Consider the following 23,450-nt stretch of genomic DNA (forward strand, 5'->3'; position numbering starts at 1 on the left):
GACCTTTAGGGCCATGAGTCGAACATGCCCACCGAGTTTCGTTCCGATTGACCTCCGTTAACCCTGTCAAATAGGTGCTTAAATTTGTTTGACCAATGGCGGCCATATTTTTTAAGATACGCGAATGTCCTCATAGACTCTTGTTCCACTTTGTAAAAGACACTGCATACCAATTTTCAAGTCGATCGGACCAACGGTTGCGTAGTTATAGCTGTTTTTCTGTTTTTTTCCTCTTATAGCGCCACCAAGTGGCAAAGCTGCGCAATTCTTTTTATTTTACCAAAGACTGAGCTCTTACACATGTGTACCGAGTTTGGTGAAGATATCTCATTCCGTTCATGAGTTATAGCCATTTTAGTAAAATTGGCCCTGCCTCTTTCGAACATTTTGGCACCCCTTTGCGACCGTGAGTTGAAAGTTCAACCTTTTTTTGATAATTATTTATAAACACTGTCCATAGAGTATTTCTGCACTGGTTTGGTTCCGATTGGGTGAAAAACCTTGGACTAGTTAGCAAAAGTAGCTTTTTTAAATAATCTTGAATATTTAATTAACAGTTTTATTGACAACATTGGTCCCAGAGACAAAGTTGTTCAGCATGAGAAGATGTATCTTATGATATGAAGATTTAGTGTATGTGTGAATATATGAACTTCTTGTGTACAATTTAATTCTGTTATAATTGAAATATTGTGTTTTTGGAGACTTGTTTTACTGTTATAGCACCACCTATGGTTCGATATTCATGAAACTTTGCATGCTTGTTAAGAGTCATCGGACACATGTTTTCACCAAGTTTCGTAAAGTTTTGAGCTTTTGTTTAGGTTTTATAGGCTTTTTGGGTATATTTGGCCACGCCGCTTCTCTAAATGACACCGTTAAAAGTAAGCAAAGGACAAAATTCAACATTTTTTTGATAATTATTGATCTAGAGTGTCCAGAGAATTGCGCTGCAGTCGTTTGATCGAGATTGAGCCAAAAACCTAGGACTAGTTCGCAAAAGTAGGTTTTTAATGTAATTGAGAATATTTAATGAACGTTTTGATTGACAGCAATGGTTCTAGAGGCAAAGTTACTCGATATGAGAAGATCTATCAAATGATATGCATATTGTGTTGATGTGTGAAAAATCATGCAATATACAATCGTTTACGCACTTGAAAAACACAATGTCGCCCCCCAGTGGCCGATTTCTTTCAAAATTCTTACGGACCTTTAGGGCCATGAGTCGAACATGCCCACCAAGTTTCGTTCCGATCGACTTCCGTTAACCTTGTCAAATAGGTGCTTAAAATTGTTTGGTCAATAGCGGCCATGTTTTTTGAGATACGTGAATGTCCTCATAGAAACTTGTGCCACTTTGGACAAAGACACTGCATATCAATTTTCAAGTCGATCGGACCAACGGTTGCCTAGTTATAGCCATTTATAGTTTTTTTCTGTCTTATAGCGCCCCCAAGTGGCAGAGCTGCGCAATTTTTTTTATTTGACCAAAGATTGAGCTCATACACAAGTGTACCGAGTTTGGTGAAGATATCTCATTCCGTTCAAGAGTTATGCTACAATTAACATTTGGCTAACGTTTGCATCGACGCTTTTTCGAAAAATCGAAATTTCAACTTTTTTTTTATAATTATTGATATTCAGTGTCCAAAGAACATTTCTGCACTGGTTTGGTTCCGATCGGGTGAAAAACCTAGGACTAGTTCGCAAAAGTAGGCTTTTAATGTAATTGAGAATATTTAATGAACGTTTTGATTGACAGCAATGGTTCTAGAGGCAAAGTTACTCGATATGAGAAGATCTATCAAATGATATGCATATTGTGTTGATGTGTGAAAAATCATGCAATATACAATCGTTTACGCACTTGAAAAACGCAAAAATGGAATCGGATAGCCATTTTGTTTTGATTGAGCCAAGGAATCCAACGATATAAGACACTTGAGCCTACGGCAAGCGGTTTAGGAGTTACGGGGGCTTTTGCGTTTTTGATCTGGCCAAATTTCAGCTCTCTAGGCCTTACGGTTTGGTCTGCACGATCAGTTTTAGCGGAGAAAAATAATAATAATAATAATAATATACGTTGATGGTTGTATTTTTTTGTATTTGAGCTCAGTATTCCTATCAATGTTGTATAAGGGTTTTTTTATGCATAATAGTAACCCTAGAATTGTCACACTCGGGGCAAGGAGGCAAAAAGGCAGAGTAATTCAAAGGATTAGTGTTTATTTAACACAACGGAGAAAATGCTTCCAACAGAAAGGAATCCACATAGGATATCTGGAAGCTGAGAACACAATCTTATCTGGAGCTGAATACAAGGTCCATGGTCGAGAGCAGAGGAATCCTAGGCTTTAGGCAGGCAGGCAGGAGAAGAACCAGAGTTGAGATGCTTGTAACCTCGAGACCAGCCGAAGAGTGACTGAGGTGAGTGTGAGCCTGGTGAAAGTCATTGAGGAGGGATGGGTCCAGTATGTCACCTCTGTCTACCCACGACCTCTCCTCAGGGCCGTACCCCTCCCAGTCTATGAGGTATTGGAGGCGGCCGCCTCGCCGCCGGGATTCAAGGATCTCCTTGACTCGGTAGATTGTCTCGGTGGAGACGATCTCGGGCGGAGGGGGGGGTATCTGGTGTTCTGTGGAGGGAGGGAGAAGAGGATTAGTGAAGGGTTTGAGTAGGGATACATGAAAGGTGGGTGATATCCGGTAGTGGTCAGGCAGGTGCAATTGGTACGTGACTTCATTGATGCGGCGTGCTATGGGGAAAGGACCTATGTACCGGGGACTCAGCTTCTTGCTGGGCCGTCGGAGGCGGATGTCCCGGGTGGACAACCAGACTTGGTCCCCTGGCTCATAGCGGGGATTGTCAGATCGACGAGCGTCTGCGTTGGCCTGGTGCCTCCGGACGGCCCGCTGGAGATGGACATGTGCTGAGTCCCATACCAGTGTCGGCATTTGCCTTGTGCCTCCGGACGGCCCGCTGGAGATGAACATGAGCTGAGTCCCATACCCTCTCGCTCTCACGGAACCAGTGGTCTACCGCTGGGACCTCCGAGGGTTCCTCGGTCCAGGGAAACAGGGGTGGCTGGTAACCCAGCACACATTGAAACGGGGTGAGTCCGGTGGTTTCCTGGCGCAGGGAATTCTGGGCGTACTCGGCCCAGGGTAGGTACTGGCTCCAGCTGTCCTGATGTTCATGACAGCAGGCCCGGAGATATCGTCCGATCTCCTGGATCTTACGTTCGGTGTGGCCGTTTGTCTGCGGGTGGTATCCAGAGGATAAACTGACTGAGGTTCCTAGGAGGCGGAAGAACCCTCGCCAGACCCTGGAGATGAACTGCGGGCCTCTGTCTGAAACAATGTCTTCCGGGAGACCAAAGTTCCTGAATACATGTTGGAAGAGGGCTTCGGCGGTCTCCAGGGCAGTGGGCAATCCACGTAGTGGAATTAATTTGCAGGATTTGGAGAACAGGTCGACGACTACTAGAATGGTCGTGAAACCGTTCGAGGGAGGTAAGTCAGTGGCGGAATCCACACCCAGGTGGGACCAGGGCCGGCGAGGGATGGGTAAAGGAACCAGTTTACCCTCGGGCAGACGTCGTGGCGTGGTGGAGCTGGCCAGGTCGACGACTACTAGAATGGTCGTGAAACCGTTCGAGGGAGGTAAGTCAGTGGCGGAATCCACACCCAGGTGGGACCAGGGCCGGCGAGGGATGGGTAAAGGAACCAGTTTACCCTCGGGCAGACGTCGTGGCGTGGTGGAGATGGCACAGACCGAACATCCCTTGATATACCGGGCGACATCTCGGGCCATGTTGGGCCACCAGTAGCGGTGTTGGAGGAGCGAGAGGGTTTGGCGGCTGCCTGGGTGTCCCGATCCCGGAGAGGTGTGAACGGAGTCCAGAAGGGTTATACGCAGGATGGATGGGACATAGTTCTTCCCCTCTGGACCTCCCAGCGGAGCGGGTTCGGTGAGAGTGGCGGCACGGATCTGGTCGGTGAGTGCCCACTGAATGGGAGACATGAAGACTGATGGTGGCAGGATGGATTCTGGTACTTCAGGGGTAGGATCTGGCTGGTGTTGGCGGGAAAGTGCGTCCGCTCGGACATTCTTGTTACCGGGCCGGTAAGTGACCATAAACTGGAAGCGGGTAAAGAATAAGGCCCAGCGGGCCTGCCGGGGGTTCAGGCGTTTGGCCTCACGGAGATATTGGAGGTTTTTGTGGTCGGTGATCACCTCAAAGGGATGTTTGGCACCCTCCAACCAATGCCGCCACTCCTCCAGGGCGAGCTTGATGGCCAGCAACTCCCGATTTCCCACGTCGTAGTTCTGCTCCGCCGGGGATAGTTTCCGTGAGAAGTACGCACATGGATGGAGTACGGGGGTTTCACCTTTCCATTGGGACAGGACGGCGCCCACTCCCAGGGTCGCAGCGTCCACTTCGACCACGAAGCGAAGATTGGGGTCTGGATGTGAGAGGGCCGGAGCCGTGCAGAAGGCCGATTTGAGCCGAAGGAAGGCTTGGTGGGCCTCCGGGGTCCAGGTGAGGAGTTTTGCCTTTCGACGAAGGAGAGAGGTAAGAGGTGCCGCCAGCTGGCTGAAGGTCGTTGAGCGCTCGGTAATCTATGCCTCAGACCCCCATCTTTCTTGGCCACGAAGAAGAAGCTCGAGGCTGCGGGTGAGGTGGACGGACGGATGAACCCCTGTTGCAGGGCCTCATGTACGTACTCCTCCATGGCGGCTCTCTCCGGGATAGATAGGGGATAGACGTGTCCCTTGGGTAACGGGGCCCCAGGCAGCAGGTCAATGGCACAGTCCCATGGCCGGTGAGTTGGCGGAGGCGCTGGAGGACCTTGGTGACGTGGCCACGGTGAGCTTCGAGGTTTGGTGAATAAATGAGAATGTCATCTATGTAGATGAGGACGAACCGGTTGAGCATGTTTCTGAAGATCTCGTTCATGAAATTTTGGAATATGGAGGGTGAGTTGGAAAGCCCATAGGGCATGACCCGGTACTCATAGTGGCCGGTGGGAGTCACAAAGGCTGTCTTCCATTCATCCCCCCTACGAATGCGGATTAGATTATAGGCGCTCCTTAGGTCCAGCTTGCTGAAGACGTGAGCTCCACGAAGCTCCTCCAAGGCGGCCGGGACCAGAGGAAGGGGATAGGCGAATTTGACCGTTTGGTCGTTGAGCACTCGGTAATCTATGCCTCAGATCGTTCCGTGGATGATAGATGGTAACTATCCGTGATCATGGGCTCTGGTGCTGGAGATGAAAGGCTGGGTGAGGCAGCGGCAGCGGGTAAAGATTCCCTATGGCAGGCGGGGAGGTGTTGGGAGATGCGAACCGCCTTTTGAAGGAAGCTGTCGAGCCCCACGGTGTCGTCGTATATGGACATCTGTTGCCGCAAAGCGGGGGCGACTTTGCTGAACACATCCTGGAACGCCCGATAGTCGGGAGGAACTGGAGGCACCTGCGAGGAATCCGGGCTTTCCACAGAGGTGGAACAGACAGGGAGGTTGGTTAGGACGGAGATCGGGGTAGGCAGGTCCTGGAGACAATCCCGTTTACACTCCACACTCCACTGGAGTATTTCTCCGGACTTCCAGGCAATGGTGGGTTGATGCTTGGATAGCCAAGGGCGTCCCAGGACGATGTCGACGACGGCCTCCTCCAGCACCAGTAGTGAGATCCGTTCGGTGTGAAAACATCCGATGCGTAGCACGACCTCAGGCGTGCGGTGCCGCACCAATCCCTTGCCCAGCGGCTTTCCTTGGACAGTGGTGATCTGGTAGGTGGTGGTATTCTTGCAGCGGGGAATTTGTAATCCGGCAAGACTATGGGAGGAGATGAAATTCCCCGACGCTCCCGAGTCCACGAGGATTTTGACTGGAAAGGATTGGGTGTGATAAATTAGAAGAGCACCGATATGGGGTATGCCTGACACATCAGGAGTGATCTGGATGGTACTCACCGCTGGGCGTGGTGGACGAATGGGGCAGGTGCGGAGCTGGTGCTCCTGGGATCCACAGTAGAGACATAGGCCATGGGTGAGTCTCCGAGATCGCTCTGAGGACGACAGGTGGTAGCTATCCGTGATCATGGGCTCAGGTGCTGGAGTGGAGAGGCTGGGGGAGGCAGCGGCAGCGGGGGGCTTCCGCCCATTGCAAGGCACTTCCAGACAGCAGCGAGATGATGAAAGACACCTTACCCCGCTCGGTCACAAACAGGTGGGGTTGCATTTCCAGGTAGAGGGAACATTGCAACAAAAACCCGCTGCAGGAGACTGCCTCACCCGAAAAGCTAGCTGGCCGGGCCATGGGACAGGCGGGTGGGTAGGCGGTGACAGTCCGATCGGTGAGGGGTTCCGGTGAGGATGTGTTCCGAGAATCCATGAGTCCGAGTTGTATTCCATTTATAATGGGGCTGGTCTTCTGTCACACTCGGGGCAAGGAGGCAAACAGGCAGAGTAATTGAAAGGATTAGTGTTTATTTAACACAACGGAGAAAATGCTTCCAACAGAAAGGAATCCACATAGGATATCTGGAAGCTGAGAACACAATCTTATCTGGAGCTGAATACAAGGTCCATGGTCGAGAGCAGAGGAATCCTAGGCTTTAGGCAGGCAGGCAGGAGAAGAACCAGAGTTGAGATGCTTGTAACCTCGAGACCAGCCGAAGAGTGACTGAGGTGAGTGTGTATTTGACTAGTGTGGTAAGGGGGTGCAGGTGTCTGTGATTAGTAATCAGGTGATTGTGAGCGGGTGTAGGAGGCTGATTCGGCTGGTGAGGCAGGTGTTTCCGTGACATTAATGTGATCAAACAGTTTAAAATAGCTGGGCTAAGATATATAAAAAATGTTAAGACTGCAGAAATATGTTAATTCGTATACACATTATCCCACCGGTTACAATTGTGACTGACCATAAAATAACATTTTTCATACACTTTTCCAAAAAAAAAATAAATAAATAAATTATTGATTATTTCAAAGGCTTACTAATGACACATCATTTGGATATTTTCATGTCTGGGAAAAATTTGGGATTAAACGGGTTAAAATGCGTTTTAAACCTAAAGTTAAGTGGTTTTCATTACCCATTTTACTCTTAGTAATTTAATAATGTAATCAATTTCATAATTTAAAAGTTTAGTGCAGAAGTATCGAATCGGTATCGATATCGACGATACTGCCTTGAAAAATATCGGTATCATATCGAAAACAAAATAAGGGGTATTGCCCATCCCTACTGCTGCTGCTTGCTTTTGCTTACTCTCTCTACCACATGGCTTTACTTAAGGAAACCTAAAACACCCTAGCATCCCTAGTGGTAAGGAAGAAAACTGCCAACTAAATTTTTATTAACAGGCCCATAGTGTAGGCTGCTCACAGAGAGCCTGCGGTGAGCCCAAAGCTGTGGGCCTCCCCTGGGCAAGCCCGCGCCGGGCCTGTTTAGGTTTGGTTTAGGCTGGCCCTATCCCACTGTGCCCACAAAAAGCCAGCATGGGCCCCGCAAGGACATGTTTGCAGGGAACATACTGCTTTTATACAACAGCTTAATAAACAAGAAGATCATATTCAGCAATTTACATTTTAGACACAATATTGCCAGTTGTTTTTGTTCTTTTAACAAAAATTGTTCCAAACCAAGTCACAAGAAAAACTTTGCGACACTGACCAACATAGTGGTGTTTTGGTGCTAAATGATTCAGTATTTTTAAACAAATCAGTTGAGTATATGATTCAATTACTTATTCATAAAGACAGACACTTGTTTAATTCCTGAATAAATCAGCATTTTTAATTAAATTTTTTTTTTTAATAATTCAAATGACTCACTCGTCAAGTCTTTTTCCAATCTGCTGGTGTAACAATGAAACTTCCAGAAAGAGTCACTGAAAAATCTATACCACTAAGACAGACATACAGTGACCAGGAGGGAATACATTCATTTAAAAAAAAAATTAATTAACACTTTCTCTCCTTTATGATCTCTAACATAATCTTTTTTAATCATTTCTAGATTTGTTGTAGCACAGAATGAGTCACCTGAACTACTGAACAAAAGAAAGAGATTTATTCTGAATTTACATCTGCAAGCTGCTCTCCACCATAAAGAGACACTGCAATCATCTATGAAGATCCTGCTGTCATTTGTGAATTATGAGAAATCTGATTTCCTGCTGGATCTGTGGTCAAATGTGAAGGACTATGAGACTCAAACAGGCAGGAGTGTCCTTCCAGCATTAAAGTCAGTTTTCCAGTCTGCACCTGATGTCTGGTCTATAGATCTGTCACAGAAAAAGAGCTCATTCCTCCTAGAAGTGCTGAAACTCCAAACAGAGAAGAAACCAGTAGAGCTGATAGACTGGACAGATGAAGAGAGTGAAGTGAAGGGATTCCTCCAGTGTCTGCCCCACATCTCACAGCTGAGGTGAGACTCTGATAGGAAAACTCTCAAACGTTCTAATATTTTACTTTTTTTCTCTGCTTTTTTTTTTTAAAGACTGTAAACCTTTCATTTGTGTCTTTAAAAATTACTGGTTGAAATAGGTTCCATAAAAGCAAATATCCCATATTTCAGGGCTCTAATCTAAAAAAAAATTATTAGGGAGCCATTGGCTCCTAAAATTAAATATTTAGGAATTATATTAAAGTTTTTTTTTAGTTTTTTGTTTTTCAGTTCCTTGCCACCGAATATAGATTTTTTTTTCAGAGGCACTGTCCATGCTCAAGTTCTTCTTTGCTCACTTCTTTTCTTGTACACTTAATTAAACTGCTGTATGACCTGTTCAGTGAACAAAGAAGGTATATTTACTGAAATGAAAGCTCCAAATAATGTTTAAAAAAATTTGTTGAAGCTTTAATTTCAATGTGCAGACATCTACATTCTTTGTTCAACCAAATTCCATGAAGTCATATCAGCAACCAATATATCAAATTTCAGTGAGTGTTTTAGTTGTTAGACCAGTTTAGGCTGATAACTTGACGTTTGAGACTTATTCATTGAACAGAACCAACTCAATTCTTTGTGAATCGGACATCACAGGTGACATTGTGATCATTATTGAATGCAATGAGCACAACGCAATGGGAAGATGCTGCATAGCAGTGCAGGAATTTCTGGCATGTAACCACTAATGCTAAGATTTAGTCACAATCTGGAACCACTATTTCAGTGAAATAAAAAAAATGCATTGAAATATATGCTTTAAGAGTGATGTAAAATGCTGATTAAGCAACATGCACTTGCATAAAATTATCTAAAACCAATATTTTTATTTCCTGCCTATTTTCCATTGACATAAACTTAACTTATGCGGTTTAATTCAGAGGAACCTCTTCTCTGTCCACCTGATCTTAGACTTTATTAGGTTATTTGACAAACTCTTTCAGCATATCATAGTCATTTGATAATTTTTGATCTATGATCTTTGATTTATGATCTCTAACAGAATCTTTTTCAATATTTTCTAGATTTGTTGTACCACAGAATGAGTCACCTGAACTACTGAACAAAAGAAAGAGATTTATTCTGAATTTACATTTGCAAACTGCTCTCCACCGTAAAGAGACACTGCAATCATCTATGAAGATCCTGCTGTCATTTGTGAATTATGAGAAATCTGATTTCCTGCTGGATCTGTACTCCTATGTGAAGGACTATGAGAGTCAAACAGGCAGGAGTGTCTTTCCAGCATTACAGCCAATTTATCAGTCAGCTCCTGCAGTCTGGAGAATAAAGCTCTCAGAGAGAAAGAGCTCCATCCTCCTAGAAGTGCTGAAACTCCAAACAGAGAAGAAACCAGTAGAGCTGATAGACTGGACAGATGAAGAGAGTGAAGTGAAGGGATTCCTCCAGTGTCTGCCCCACATCTCACAGCTGAGGTGAGACGTTTACTCTAGCAAAATACAGTCAGTCTGGGTTTAATTTATTTTGATTCCATATCGGCCGCTCATTTTATGTCATCGACTAAATATATGTGTGAGTACAAACAGCAGAACTGCATTTCAATGTGGTTGTTGATCACCGTATGGTGTGAGTAGAACTTTAAATGATGCCCCCACATCCCACTTATTTTATTCAATTATTGTTTGGTAATATTCGATGGTCACATGTTATCAACAGATCACCCAATACATATTTATGTCTGGGTTTAACACTTCTAGGATGAGGGATTTGGTTTGCTGAATCATAGGATTCTCAAATCAAATCATATGTTCCCTTATCGAATGGGAACTCGCACTGCATCCCCTAGAGGACACTTTGGGGAACACCTTCAGCGTGACCGATGTCTGAAGTGCATGTGGAAACACGACAATGAACTTGACATTTGCCTTTGACGTGTTACTGGTGCGACCACGAGTATAAAAGGGCACCTGTATAACATGTCATTAGCTTCTTGTCTTCAGGATCCGTCTGTTTGAAGTAGGGAGTGATAGACCAAGGCGGGTGAACTGCATTTCAATGTGGTTGTTGATCACCGTATGGTGTGAGTAGAACTTTAAATGATGCCCCCACATCCCACTTATTTTATTCAATTATTGTTTGGTAATATTCGATGGTCACATGTTATCAACAGATCACCCAATACATATTTATGTCTGGGTTTAACACTTCTAGGATGAGGGATTTGGTTTGCTGAATCATAGGATTCTCAAATCAAATCATATGTTTTCCTTGTGATGAGCTTCTGGTTTTCCAGACCAAACTGTATTTGAATAAATGTATTTGTCTGTATTTAGTGATGATCACTTATGTTTTATTCCAGAGCTTCGATATATTTTTGCCGTTCTGTTTAAACACTCATTTAAGTGACATAACTGCGTCATAGTTCAGTGTAGTGATACAATAATCTAAGTGTTAATAGTTATTCTGTCAGTTGGGGGAAGAACTGTATTCAAGCCCTCTCTTGTTGCTTTTTGTAAAATAAATAAAAAAGCATTGGTGATCTGATCTGTTGGAGAGTTTTTAAGCTTTCAACTATATGCATGAATGTGCTGTCATTAAATATAATGATAATGATTCATTATCATATAGTTTTAATTTCATTAAAACTGCAGAAGTCCTGTATAATTAAGAATCACCTGCCATTTATAGTAATGGAGTATTTAAATTTGTGTCTCCACAGATTTCTTCCCTTTGATTTATATGAGAAGAAAAGATCTGTCCTGTTTCTAGTGAAGCTGATTGTTGCAGTATCAGAGATTGATAAAACCACTGGAGAAAATTACACGGATCTGTTCTCATCTGTGTGCTGCTTCACATCTTTCCCCTTTGATGAGAAGTATTTTGATGATTGCATGGGTCAGATGAATCAGTGTGATTTTCTGCTGGATCTGTACTCCTATGTGAAGGACTACGAGAGCCGAACAGGCAGGAGTGTCTTTCCAGCATTACAGCCAATTTATCAGTCAGCTCCTGCAGTCTGGAGAATAAAGCTCTCAGAGAGAAAGAGCTCCATCCTCCTAGAAGTGCTGAAACTCCAAACAGAGAAGAAACCAGTAGAGCTGATAGACTGGACAGATGAAGAGAGTGAAGTGAAGGGATTCCTCCAGTGTCTGCCCCACATCTCACATCCAGTGTCTGCCCTACTTCTCACAGCTGAGGTGAGACAATGATGACAAAATACCACTCTGGGTTTGATTTATTTCATTTATGTTTCCCACTGTCCCCAGTTCTTTTCTTTGTGATGAGCTTATTTATCATAATATTATTGTTTGTTTTTCTTTCAGATTAGAGTTATAATAATGAGGGTTAGTCTTCTATATTCATTTTATCCAGCACTGGATATTAAATGAGTATTTAAATTTGTGTCTCCACAGATTTCTTCCCTTTGATTTATATGAGAAGAATAGATCTGTCCTGTTTCTAGTGAAGCTGATTGTTGCAGTATCAGAGTTTGATAAAACCACTGGAGAAAATTACACGGATCTGTTCTCATCTGTGTGCTGCTTCACATCTTTCCCCTTTGATGAGAAGTATTTTGATGATTGCATGGGTCAGATGAATCAGTGTGATTTTCTGCTGGATCTGTGTTCACATCTGAAGGACTATGAGACTCAAACAGGCAGGAGTGTCCTTCCAGCATTACAGCCAATTTATCAGTCAGCTCCTGCAGTCTGGAGAATAAAGCTCTCAGAGAGAAAGAGCTCCATCCTCCTAGAAGTGCTGAAACTCCAAACAGAGAAGAAACCAGTAGAGCTGATAGACTGGACAGATGAAGAGAGTGAAGTGAAGGGAATCCTCCAGTGTCTGCCTCACATCTCACAGCTGAGGTCTGTGTTAATCACTGCCTTTACACTTAATTGTAGTAATTACACTGATTTTATTCAGATACCATCTTGAAATCAAAAGCAAGGCATCTCCAAATCTTTCTAAACAATGTCTTGGATCACCAACCTGGAGCTGCTACCAGGATTTATGAGTTTTCATGTCGAAAAATGGGCTGTGAGGGGGGATGTTGAATACCACGAGCTTCAGTGTACAGCAGTTGGATAGAGGGTTATGTAACACATCAGTATATTGTATTTGGACAAATTTCACAGCATCATTTATTTTTTTAATTTAAAAGGAAATGTTCTTCATCCAGTTTTTAACCTAAAGATCTATTATCAGGATAATTTTCGTATATAATTTTCAAATCCTCATCCTGTAGGAATGCTGAGCAGTACTTCCCATCACTATGTAAAGTGTCCAGTGTCAAGGCAGATCAGGTGACTCCTCTGCTCCAGGCTTTGAATTTCACCATCACTCTGAGTGGAAAATTACCCAGCAGCACCTGCAGATCTGTGGGGAGAGTTCTGGGCCTTTCACCCTCAAAATTAAACCTGACTCTAAAGCCACAAGCCATCTCTGTCAGAGAACTCAAACTGCTCTTCAAACACATCAAACACCTGCAGAAGCTGAGGTTGGAGTTAAATTATCTGCATTTACATCATAGGTTGATAAATAGCAAATTGTCCAAAATGGACTGCTTCACTATTTTTTTTTACTATTTCCTAATTTTTTTAACTTTTTTTTTTACTTTTTTTTTACTTTTTTAACACAAATTTACCCTTTGTGTACTGTAATTGCAAAACCACCAGTTTTATTATTATCATTATTATTATTATATTAGTTTGTTTAACAACAGCAACCATATTTGTGTCATGGCCCACAATAAATTTGGGTTATACAAGTTTTTACAGAAATTTTTTTTAGAAAAAAAATATTTACAGAAAAACTGATCTACTAAACAACTACTGTAAAATACTACATATGTTTATTTCTCAAAATGCATGAATAAAGTAGAATAGCCACTATAGCAAGTAAATTTGCTCTAGCTCTGTAACCAGGTGAATACTTACCATTTTAAATTGACCATAAAAGTAGTCCTTTAAGCAATCTGTATCATTATATTTAGCATTTTAATACTAAGGAACAAGAATGTGCAAAATGTTTCTGTATGTACCTTGTAATTTATTTATTTTTATTTATTTAGTCATTTAGCAGACGCTTTTATATTGAGTTGTAGGTGATGGTCCGTCATCAGACAAGAAATGTCTGTTAGACATGCTGAGATGTAAGCAGCTATCGTCGGATGATCAGGATGGAATGAGAGGTAGAGTTGAGTGTCATCAGCATAGCAGTGATATGAAAAGCCATGTTTCTGAATGACAGAACCTAGTGATGCCATGTAGACAGAGAAGAGAAGTGGTCCAAGTTGTAATATGCTCTCTAGACCACAATTTGTCATGCACCAAAAGAAAAAGATAGCCTCTGTGGTTGAACCAATAAAGTAAAAAAAAAAGTGGTTTTGCAATATCAATACATAAAAAGAAATACCAATAACAATACAAAATGAACAAATGAAAATGGCCAAGCAACCAACTTTTCAATTATTGGACCACTTGAGATGGACTGACCCTCATTTGTAATGGAATGACACATTAACGTGAATGTTTCTCATGATCTATGACTTTGTCTTTGACAGTGTGGAAGGCAAAATGTTATTGAAGATGGTCAGAGCACTGAGGTCATTGAATGGTTCTTTTACACTGACCACAGAGGAGCTTTCACTGGTCACAAAAGACTCTGAGCAAAATCTCTCTCATATTCTGAGCAGCTTGACGTCTCTTCTGAGTCTGTTGTCTGTCCAGTGTTTGGATCTTACTGAATGTAAATTAGAGGCTCTGTCTCTCACGACCCTGTTGGGTCTCCAGAAACCCCTGACTATCAGGTCTGTGTTCAGCTTAGTTGTTTGGCTCTTTTTTCTGTGATTTAAACCAAATTCTTTCACTGACAATGTCCTGTTCTGCCTGCATGTTCAGGCTCTCTAAAGAGGTTCTTCAGCAGCTGGTTTCAGTGGTGTATGAAGCACAGGATGATGGACTGGCACGCTCCTTCCTGGAGAAGGTGTCTAATGATCTGACTTCCTGCTCACTAAACTGGGAAGTGATTCATTACCTGCTGCAACATCAAATGCAAAATATCAAGTTGGACTTCAGCAAGAGCAAAATACCTTGTGAAAACATCATAGAACTTTTGCCTTGGTTAGGCAGAATCCAGTGGAAAAGGTACAATACTCCACTCAGTAATAGAGCTGTTCAGCTGGTAGTCCTAAAACCTGGGAAAGAAGTAACATTTTGAATTATTTTTTATTTTTAATGAGTAAGGTGACTTGATTTTTTTTCTTCAAATAATTGTTTGAAATTGAGTTTTATACCATATGCATCACATAGTCAGACTTTTACAGTTAGGGACTTTTGAAGCCAATGTTTGCTTTAAAAATGTCATTTCTTAAGTTACCACAATGACTACTAGTCAAGCATCCTTGTGGAGGTCATTGTCACTATGTAGCAACTTGTTAACAACTATTTTACATTTGAAAACTTATTTAATGACTTTGTAATTTATGTTGTTGATCAAAAGTCTCTTCAAGCAATGTTAGCAACAAACCTTATTTTTACTGACAAAATAAAAAAACACTAACCAATTCATTAGAAATTCCATGGCATCTTAGCATTCCAGCTTCACCCACAAAGTGATATCATGGCTGAACAGCGCTCATTTGCATCCATAGAAGTAATTGCAGTTACATGTATTTTACTTTATATTTGGGAATTTGTATTCATTGAGTGATCTTATTCTCTACAGGTTGAGCCCCAGCTTTAATCTGTCCATCATTATGGAGATTTACGAGACTCGTTTCCCTCAGTATGTGTCCAGTCTGATGACTTCAGCAGGAAATTAACGTGAATGGCAAAGTGTTGGACTCTGTTCACTGTGCTGCCCTGCGCTTCACTTTAGAGCACTGCAACACTGTCAAACTCAATCTGCTCTGGACCTCCATACCAGAGGAGGAGCTAGAGAGCTTTCTGCCTTTACTCAGCAGAGTCAAACAACTCAGGTTTACTGATATAACAGCACTGATATCATATTAAGCATGACTGTTCTCTTGTCTGTTTGTTAATAGTATCTGTGTGTGTTAGTGTTGACAGGCTGCTGTTGCTGAAGCTGCTTCATTGCTGCAGTTCCTCTGATCTCCAGCAGGAGGCAGCAGATGTTCTTCTCTCTGCTCTTCACAACACACTGGACTTCTCCTGCTGCTCTGCTCTGGATTTAACAGACACACAGGACAACCAAGAGCATTTGAAACTCACTGAAAAAGACTGTAGAATAATCTCATCTGTGCTTCAGAAAAGTCAAAGCATTGTGAAGTTGATCTTGCAGGATTGTAAGCTCTCAGATACGGCCCTGAAACAACTTTGGCCAATCCTGCTTCAAGTCCAGCTGAGGTAAGACATCTGACAGACCTCTTCCATTGCTAATATTACATAGTGCATTAATTTATCTCCATATGAAATCCCTGTATATTATTCTCACATTCATGTTTATCGTTGCGTTCTTCCTCTCATCAGCTGTAGTAAAGCTCTGCTGCTGCAGTTTCTGGCTTGTATTAGTAAAGATGGATCTCAGAGAGGCTCTTTGAGGAGCGCTGAGGCTCTTTCACAGGCTTTGGGAGGAGAGATGGACCTCAGTCACACTCAGATGGACCCGAGAGCTTGTGAACAGCTGGCGCGGTTTCTGGACTATTCTGAAGGACTGACAGAACTGGATCTCAGTCACTGCAAACTCACTGATCTCTGCATGGAGCCGCTGCTGCCACATCTGCACAAAACCCAGACTCTGGAGTGAGTTACACAGACATATGAGGAATAAAGAAATATAAAACACAGTATTCAAACTTGTTTGCTTAATGTTTCTGTTTAAACGTTTCATCTCATGTCTTCTTACAGCCTGAGTCACAATACTATCACAGATGAATCAGCAAAGAGAATCCACAGAGTCGTCTGCACTCACAGCAATATTCAGACTGTACGGTAAGTGTGTGTGATCTGTGTTTTATTAGTGTAGGTCTATTAACCCCCTATGAAATTTTGTTTTAGTGACTAACTAAACAAAAGATAAATGATTTTCATTTCATGTTGATAAAATCACATGGCTGTTTAATTCAATCCAAGTCTCAAGTTTTGTAATCTGTAATCTAGAATAGTTTCATTACAATAATGTAAAAAATAATATAATAATGCAATTAAGTCTGTATTTTTTTAAGTCTGTATATCTAAAAGGCATATTTAAAATTGCATGTCATATATAAATGACAGTGGTTCATTGTAGAATACATGTTTTGCAGAGCTTTACTTTACACTTTGATGATTGAACAACTTTGATATAGCTCATCCTAATTTTTGAGGGGTATAGATGAACTGAAACACATCAGTTGATTTGTATATCATGGTGTGGTCAATTTTGTATTTGCAGACTCTTCGGAAACAAAATCAGTGATAGAAAGCAGTTCATCAGAGACAAGCGATTTGAAATATGGTGAAGATCCTGGGCCAGAACCTTGTTGATTTAACCTTAAGAGGGTATTTTGTATAAGGCTTGATTCATGATGAAACAAACTGACAGTTAATTTGCAAAGCACTAAACTGTGTTCTGTGTAGTAGTTTATTTTTATGATTCATTTAAAATAATAGCTTTATATCTTTAATGCAGCTTTGGTTAATTTGAACCAGATTTATATAAATGAAATGTTTATTATATTACAAAGCTATGATGATGTATATTTTGCAATGTGTTAGGCAAGCGTTATGATTTGGGTATGTACTAGTGCTACTAGGTATTGATCTGTCTTCACTGGCTACCCTTCCTTCACCACTCACATCAAGTTCAAGACCGCCACAGGCTCCTCACCCTCTTACACATCGACCTCCGCTCCTGCTGTTGGTGGGTGAGCAACACCTTGTGCTTCTATAACACTGGCACAAAGTCACTTTCCCAAACATTCATGTTCACCATTCCTTGCTGGTGGAATGATCTTCCCAATCTTACCCGAACAGCCTAATACTGTATTCAAGAAACGAAGGTTCAAGAATTTATTTTTTTTTTTTCAGTGAGCACTTAACTGTGGATGTTGACTGGAAAAAAATTTTCTATGCTTTATATTACTGTTATTACCTCCACAGGATGAATATCTTTGCTAAACTCCTGATTTTTTTATTTATTTTTGTATTTGTTTTGGTTAAAAGCAACAGCTAAATGAATTTATATTCCAGTAATCTGTCTCTTTTAATGCACGTAATCGAGCTGTAATTAAGCTGTGGGTGTTAGCATGGTTATGTTTTATTATTATGGTTATGGTTTTCATACTGTACATGCACATTTACAACAATAAACCTTGTTTATGTCTTTATATTGTATAAGGTTTTCATGACATGATGTTGTGAAGCAATTTTACATTGACTTTAACCAGCACTATTTCAAAAAGTGTAATTATACCATAGTAAGTCAGACTGAGTTTTGAGAAAGACACAACTATGATTATTCAATAACCGCTTAATGTTTAACTACCTGTACTTCGTCTCCTGCTTTCTTCTTCCCAGCCTTGCTCCTTTTGGACTTGTAGAAAAATTAATGACAAGGTGTTGACTTACAGTGAAATCCGATGCTGGATCTAGCCTGTTTTCAAAGACAGAGTGGATGACTTTAAAATATTTTTAAATGTAATGATGTTTCCTGGATCTAGCCTGTTTTCAAAGACAGAGTGGATGACTTTAAAATATTTTTAAATGTAATGATGTTTCCTAGTGTGTACCCTTTAAACTATGTATATGGACAGAGAACAAATTTTGTAGAGTGGCTCGTTGGTCTAGGGGTATGATTCTCGCTTAGGGTGCGAGAGGTCCCGGGTTCAAATCCCGGACGAGCCCGAATTTTTTTTCTCTCTCACTCTTTACAAAATGGTGGATTAGTCACAACAACAATGTTCTACAATTGTACTAATTTATTTAAATGTAGATTGTAATGAAGGTAAAAATCCACCGACTTCTGTCGCAATACTTAACCATGAATCAGTGTGCACAGTGGTAGCGTTTACTGAACTGAACAGCGTCACAGTCAGTTGTAAGTAACGGCTCGTACCCCACCAAAATGGTAATATGATTACACTGATAAAATACGTGGGGACAAAATCTATTCAGACATGACCCCGACGTGATTTGAACACGCAACCTTCTGATCTGGAGTCAGACGCGCTACCGTTGCGCCACGAGGTCTCACGAGTCACAAACAGAAAATAACAGCTTTTTAAAATTATCTACTTTTTATTATACTTACGATACATATAGTGAAATTGAAATAATTTGTAGAAAAACAGGCAAGACCTTCAAACGTCAAACGAACCATTTATCATTTACATACTAATCCAAACCGCAAATTTATGTGTTTTCCACGCTATGTTAAAATACTTCAGACTTGCAAACAAACTACTTCTACGTGGCTCGTTGGTCTAGGGGTATGATTCTCGCTTTGGGTGCGAGAGGTCCCGGGTTCAAATCCCGGACGAGCCCAGTTTTTGCTTGTTTTTCAAATGAAAATGTGCTGATGATTGAGCTGACGATTGAGGCCACCGCAACAGACCTCATTGAATAGTGAAGGCTGAAGCTCTAGAACTATTTTCTAGTATCGAACAATAATATGCTAACAGACATCTTATAATTTACAGAACCAGAGCATGCAAATAACTCTAAATGTGTATTTACTGGCAATTCACACTATTTTCAACACCTCAGTCAAAACAGCCACTGGCCCGTAAGGGGATCGAACCCGCGACCTTGGCGTTATTAGCACCACGCTCTAACCAACTGAGCTAACCGGCCTTTGAAACGCAACTAAAAATGTCAGTTCAAAAAATCTGGGATATATCTGCCCATCTAAATCGTTAATCGCTGTATCGCATAAATATTAACACTGTTCATCTTAATTGGTAACAAAAAAGCTAAAGCTTTTTTTCTGCAAACTGATGAATACAACAGAAAATGTTAGTAACCGAACCATAAACGCCATTTTCTAACTTTAAACGGAGGCAATACTAATGTTTCTCCAGCAGATGTGAGTTGTAAATCAATTCTCAAATGTGATGTAGACGAATTCATTTTTAACGCAGTTACACATCTGTTACATTCTCTTACCGCAAGATGTCAGTAGAGCCACTCACCTGAACTATATCTCAGTACAATGCTTTAGTATAAAGCTAAAATATTTTTCTTTTCATTTGAAGTTAGGCATCTGACTTAAATATTCAATGCAATTATAACTTTGCATTTATAATTTTTACAGATTAGAATATATTAAAAGATATTTCCTTTTGGTTTATTGCATAACCTAATGAAAAATCATGCGAGATTTAGACTTATCTCCATCTAACAATATTCAAAATTCCTTATCATACAGTGATAAGAAGTTATTATACTGTCACCCAGCATGTTATTACTAGCTGTAACACTTGCTTAGTGTCTCTATGAGAAATCAATCATATCTTTCCATCTAAAATAGTTTTGTATATAAGCTTCTCTGCTTATCTGGATTCACCAAAGTGGATTCTACTCACGTGACCTGCAAAGTTGACTAGATATGTATCTGCAGTACATATATCACTTTCATCTTTATCTGCAAGAGAGCATCTTGTTTATGCAATACCGTAGGAACTTTTATTTTAGTTCTATAAAATATCAATTTCTATAGTTTATTAAAGATATGTCTGGAATTCCAGGGATTTCCAATACACTGTAAGTGAAAGTGTACTGTAAGTATATCTACTGTCACATGGTCTCAGTCACATGCTCACGTTTCAAGAGATCATGTTTTTTGAGAGTAAAAGATGTCTGAGAAGAGCTGGAAATGAGGAAGTGGCCTGGTGGTGTCTGTTCTGCAGCTGCAAAGCCTGAGCTTCAGGAAACAGCTTGTTGGGTGAAATTACCAAGAAATCGGTTTGTAATCTGCTGTTAAATTCAACATTGCAGTCAATGGTGCACAATGAATAAAAATAAATCTTCATATTCATTTACCAGAATATTCTAACTTGCTCTAACTACATAACTACACTAAAGCTTTTGAAATAATTTACCTTTTTGGCTGCCATCACAAAGTGCCTGGTCACAGAAACCCTTTTCATCATTCAAGTAATTCCTGATGGATAGTCAAGTTTTCCCCTACATTTTCCCCCTCATTGAATATCAATACGTCACATTAAAGACATAAAAAAACAACACAAAAAAAGGAAGGTCAAAACTTAAACTGAGCAGAAATGAACAGATTTCTTACAGAAAGCGGGTGTTTGTCATTTATTAGATGAGTTGAGACGGGGATGACAAGCTCTCAACATTCAAATTTATTTTCATTAGCAATAAATTATCTTTTTACAAAATGAAATGGAACAATTATTTGGCAACAACTCTTTGCCACATGTTTGAACATGAGAGGTGTTCATATGAACATGCACACAACTATAAAAAACACCTACTCCAGCCGAGCAGCAAGACTCATCTCTCATGAAAATTACATTCTCTGTTTAAAGATAAAGATTGTTAAACCGTGTCTAAGCAGATGCAACATAATAACGTGACAAAAGCATCTATTTCTCTGTAAATAGATGGTTTTGACCTAACTAGCTATGAGATGTCAGCGACCACAAAATTTACTGCTAATGTTACAACTTAATAATTTTGAAAAGGTCCTGTTCAGACCTGATCTCTTAATGGTAATTTACCGGTTATTTACCAGTAAAGACTGTATGTGTGAAAGGGGCAATTGATAATATGTATCCAAATCCAAATGTAATCAAATTTTATTTTTGAGTGATGAAAAATTCTTAGCAATTAGGGATTAACAAACCTGTTTATATATATTTTATATTGGGCTATACAGGCATCCAGTGGTATTACAGATGATTAATAGTGCAAAATGTATATCTTAACAGTCAATTCACAAATAATGCGTTCAGATTTGTGGAACTCACAATGTGCGGAATCTCCACACATTAGTGTCGTTACTATGACAACCAATGTGAATGTGACAAGAAACTGCAGTCTGAAAAGAAATTATATATAATTTAGAAGTGTATTAATGTTGATATTTAAGATTTGAGTGTTTACAAAATCAGTTTGTTATGTAATCTTAAACTATCTTGATTATAGGGATTTCTCCTGGGCGTCAAAATGGCTAGAAATGGCCCTGAATAAGCCAGAACACTGAGCATTTTTACTTTGAGTATGGACAAATGGCTTGATGCTGGAAAGTTACCATGTTGCATCTGGTTAGGACACAGATGTTGGACTGGTTAACAACATTACGCTCTTGTGTGTAGTGTTTTGTGTAGGAAAACATTGTTTAATGTTCATGCAGCACGTGCAAAAAACACCTCAGTGTTCTTCATCTGCAGTTTTTACCTTCATGTTCCCAAAAAAATCGCATTCAAAATGCCTGATCTGTGCATTTGATTAACTTTGTTCTTTTTCTCTCTCTTATTTTCGTTTTGTTCTTCAAGTGGATGCGAGGAGAATGAGCTCCATACGGTACAGTACATCCTCTTTGTCCTCAGAGGTTAGTTTCAAAACACAAACCTGTAATGTCAGTAAGGTGTGACCATGCACATTAATACATTCCTTTTCCAGAGAAGCATTACGACTTTACAAAAGTCCTGACGTAGCATTTGTTGTCCTTCACCTCGTTTGCACCAGCGTCAGAAAAGTGGTCTCCGTGTGTGATTGCGGAAGTTGAAATCCTTCATGCTAACATCGTGTTAGGACTGTATGGAAGTAGCGATTCAAAAACATTAGTGCTTATAGTGCAAGAGCTGTTCCATGACCCTGTCGAGTCCTCAGTGTGACGCCGGACATGTATTCAATAAAACACTGGACACAGAATGACAATTGGTCCGCCGCGACCTCTAGGGGGCGCCGCTTCCGGGTAACCTGGTCAGGAATTAGGAGAACGAATGGTTGTGGTGGTTATGCGATGTCGTTTCTTGTTCTTTATCTACAGGTCGGTCCAGGTGGGAGTGTACTGCTGACTTTTGGCAGGGCGGCGCCCCCTGGAGGCGGCTCTGGCCCCCTGCGCTCCTTCCTGAGCCTGCTGGATCCTCTGACACTCTTTAAGGTTCTGAGCCCGAACTTCTGCGCTCATGATCCTCTCCACCACGCGGATGGGGAACCAGCCTCGCTCGCCGTCATGCAACCTTTCACCCAACATCCAGCCTGAGGGCGAGAGATGAATATGACATTAAAGTTCAGAGAGAAGAAAAACAGGAAGGACATCTCACAAAAATACTAAAACAGAACAGACCAAAGGAAGCAACATAGCGAGAGAGACAAGTTCATGCAAATGACAGCAGATGATGCAGAAATGAAAGACAAAGACCGGGTCTAGCCAAAAACAGGAAAGTCTGGTAAAGTTGCATGGCTTATTACAAGTCTTTTATTGAAGGTAAACACTGACTGATTTTTAAGGACGTCTAGTGTTTGTGATCTCTTACCATCATCTGTGCACTCCAGAATGTGCAGCACATCAGCCATTTCTACAGAGAGCTCATCAGGTTCCTGAGAGGAGTAGGACTGGATGCACTGAACCTGTGCAGAATCTGACATGCACCAGAAAAACAATAAATCATACTGCATACAGATACAATGAAACACACTAATTCAACTCATGAAAATAAAATAAATATATATTTTTAAATTATTTATTTAATATTATTATAAATGAGATTATATTATATTATTAAAAAAAAACATAAAATTACATTGTATTATATTATTTTTAATAGTATTTGTAATATTTATTATAATTTTCTAATATTGTAATATAATAAAATATATTTACTTATAATATTAAAATAATATAATAATAATTTTAAATATATATATATTTTTATTGTATTATATATTATTTATAAAAATATATATATCATATTATTATATTTATTTTATAATGTTAGAAAATGAAATCATAAATATATATTACATAAAATAATAAATATATATTATTATGATATTATAAAGTTATATATTTTTTATTATATTGCTACATTATTTATGTTATGGTATTATAAATAAAAAT

The 23,450-nt window shown here is 40.5% G+C and overlaps 4 non-coding genes and 2 pseudogenes across 4 annotated transcripts; 3 read left to right on the plus strand and 3 right to left on the minus strand.

Moving 5' to 3' along the window:
• Window positions 1-17,747, plus strand: part of LOC107695164 (uncharacterized) — a 40,651-nt pseudogene extending 22,904 nt beyond the window's left edge.
• A 446-nt stretch (window positions 17,748-18,193) lies between these two features.
• trnap-agg (transfer RNA proline (anticodon AGG)) lies at window positions 18,194-18,265 on the plus strand. The gene has a single exon. It is a non-coding gene; the product is annotated as a tRNA-Pro (tRNA).
• A 273-nt stretch (window positions 18,266-18,538) lies between these two features.
• Window positions 18,539-18,610, minus strand: trnaw-cca (transfer RNA tryptophan (anticodon CCA)). The gene has a single exon. It is a non-coding gene; the product is annotated as a tRNA-Trp (tRNA).
• A 222-nt stretch (window positions 18,611-18,832) lies between these two features.
• Window positions 18,833-18,904, plus strand: trnap-ugg (transfer RNA proline (anticodon UGG)). The gene has a single exon. It is a non-coding gene; the product is annotated as a tRNA-Pro (tRNA).
• A 235-nt stretch (window positions 18,905-19,139) lies between these two features.
• On the minus strand, window positions 19,140-19,213 carry trnai-aau (transfer RNA isoleucine (anticodon AAU)). The gene has a single exon. It is a non-coding gene; the product is annotated as a tRNA-Ile (tRNA).
• Window positions 19,214-20,667: 1,454 nt separating this feature from the next.
• LOC107695166 (ephexin-1-like) overlaps window positions 20,668-23,450 on the minus strand; it is a 24,452-nt pseudogene continuing 21,669 nt past the window's right edge.

The sequence above is a fragment of the Sinocyclocheilus anshuiensis genome, unplaced genomic scaffold (genome assembly GCF_001515605.1).
Source record: "Sinocyclocheilus anshuiensis isolate Anshui unplaced genomic scaffold, SAMN03320099.WGS_v1.1 scaffold550, whole genome shotgun sequence".
Classification (NCBI taxonomy): domain Eukaryota; kingdom Metazoa; phylum Chordata; class Actinopteri; order Cypriniformes; family Cyprinidae; genus Sinocyclocheilus; species Sinocyclocheilus anshuiensis.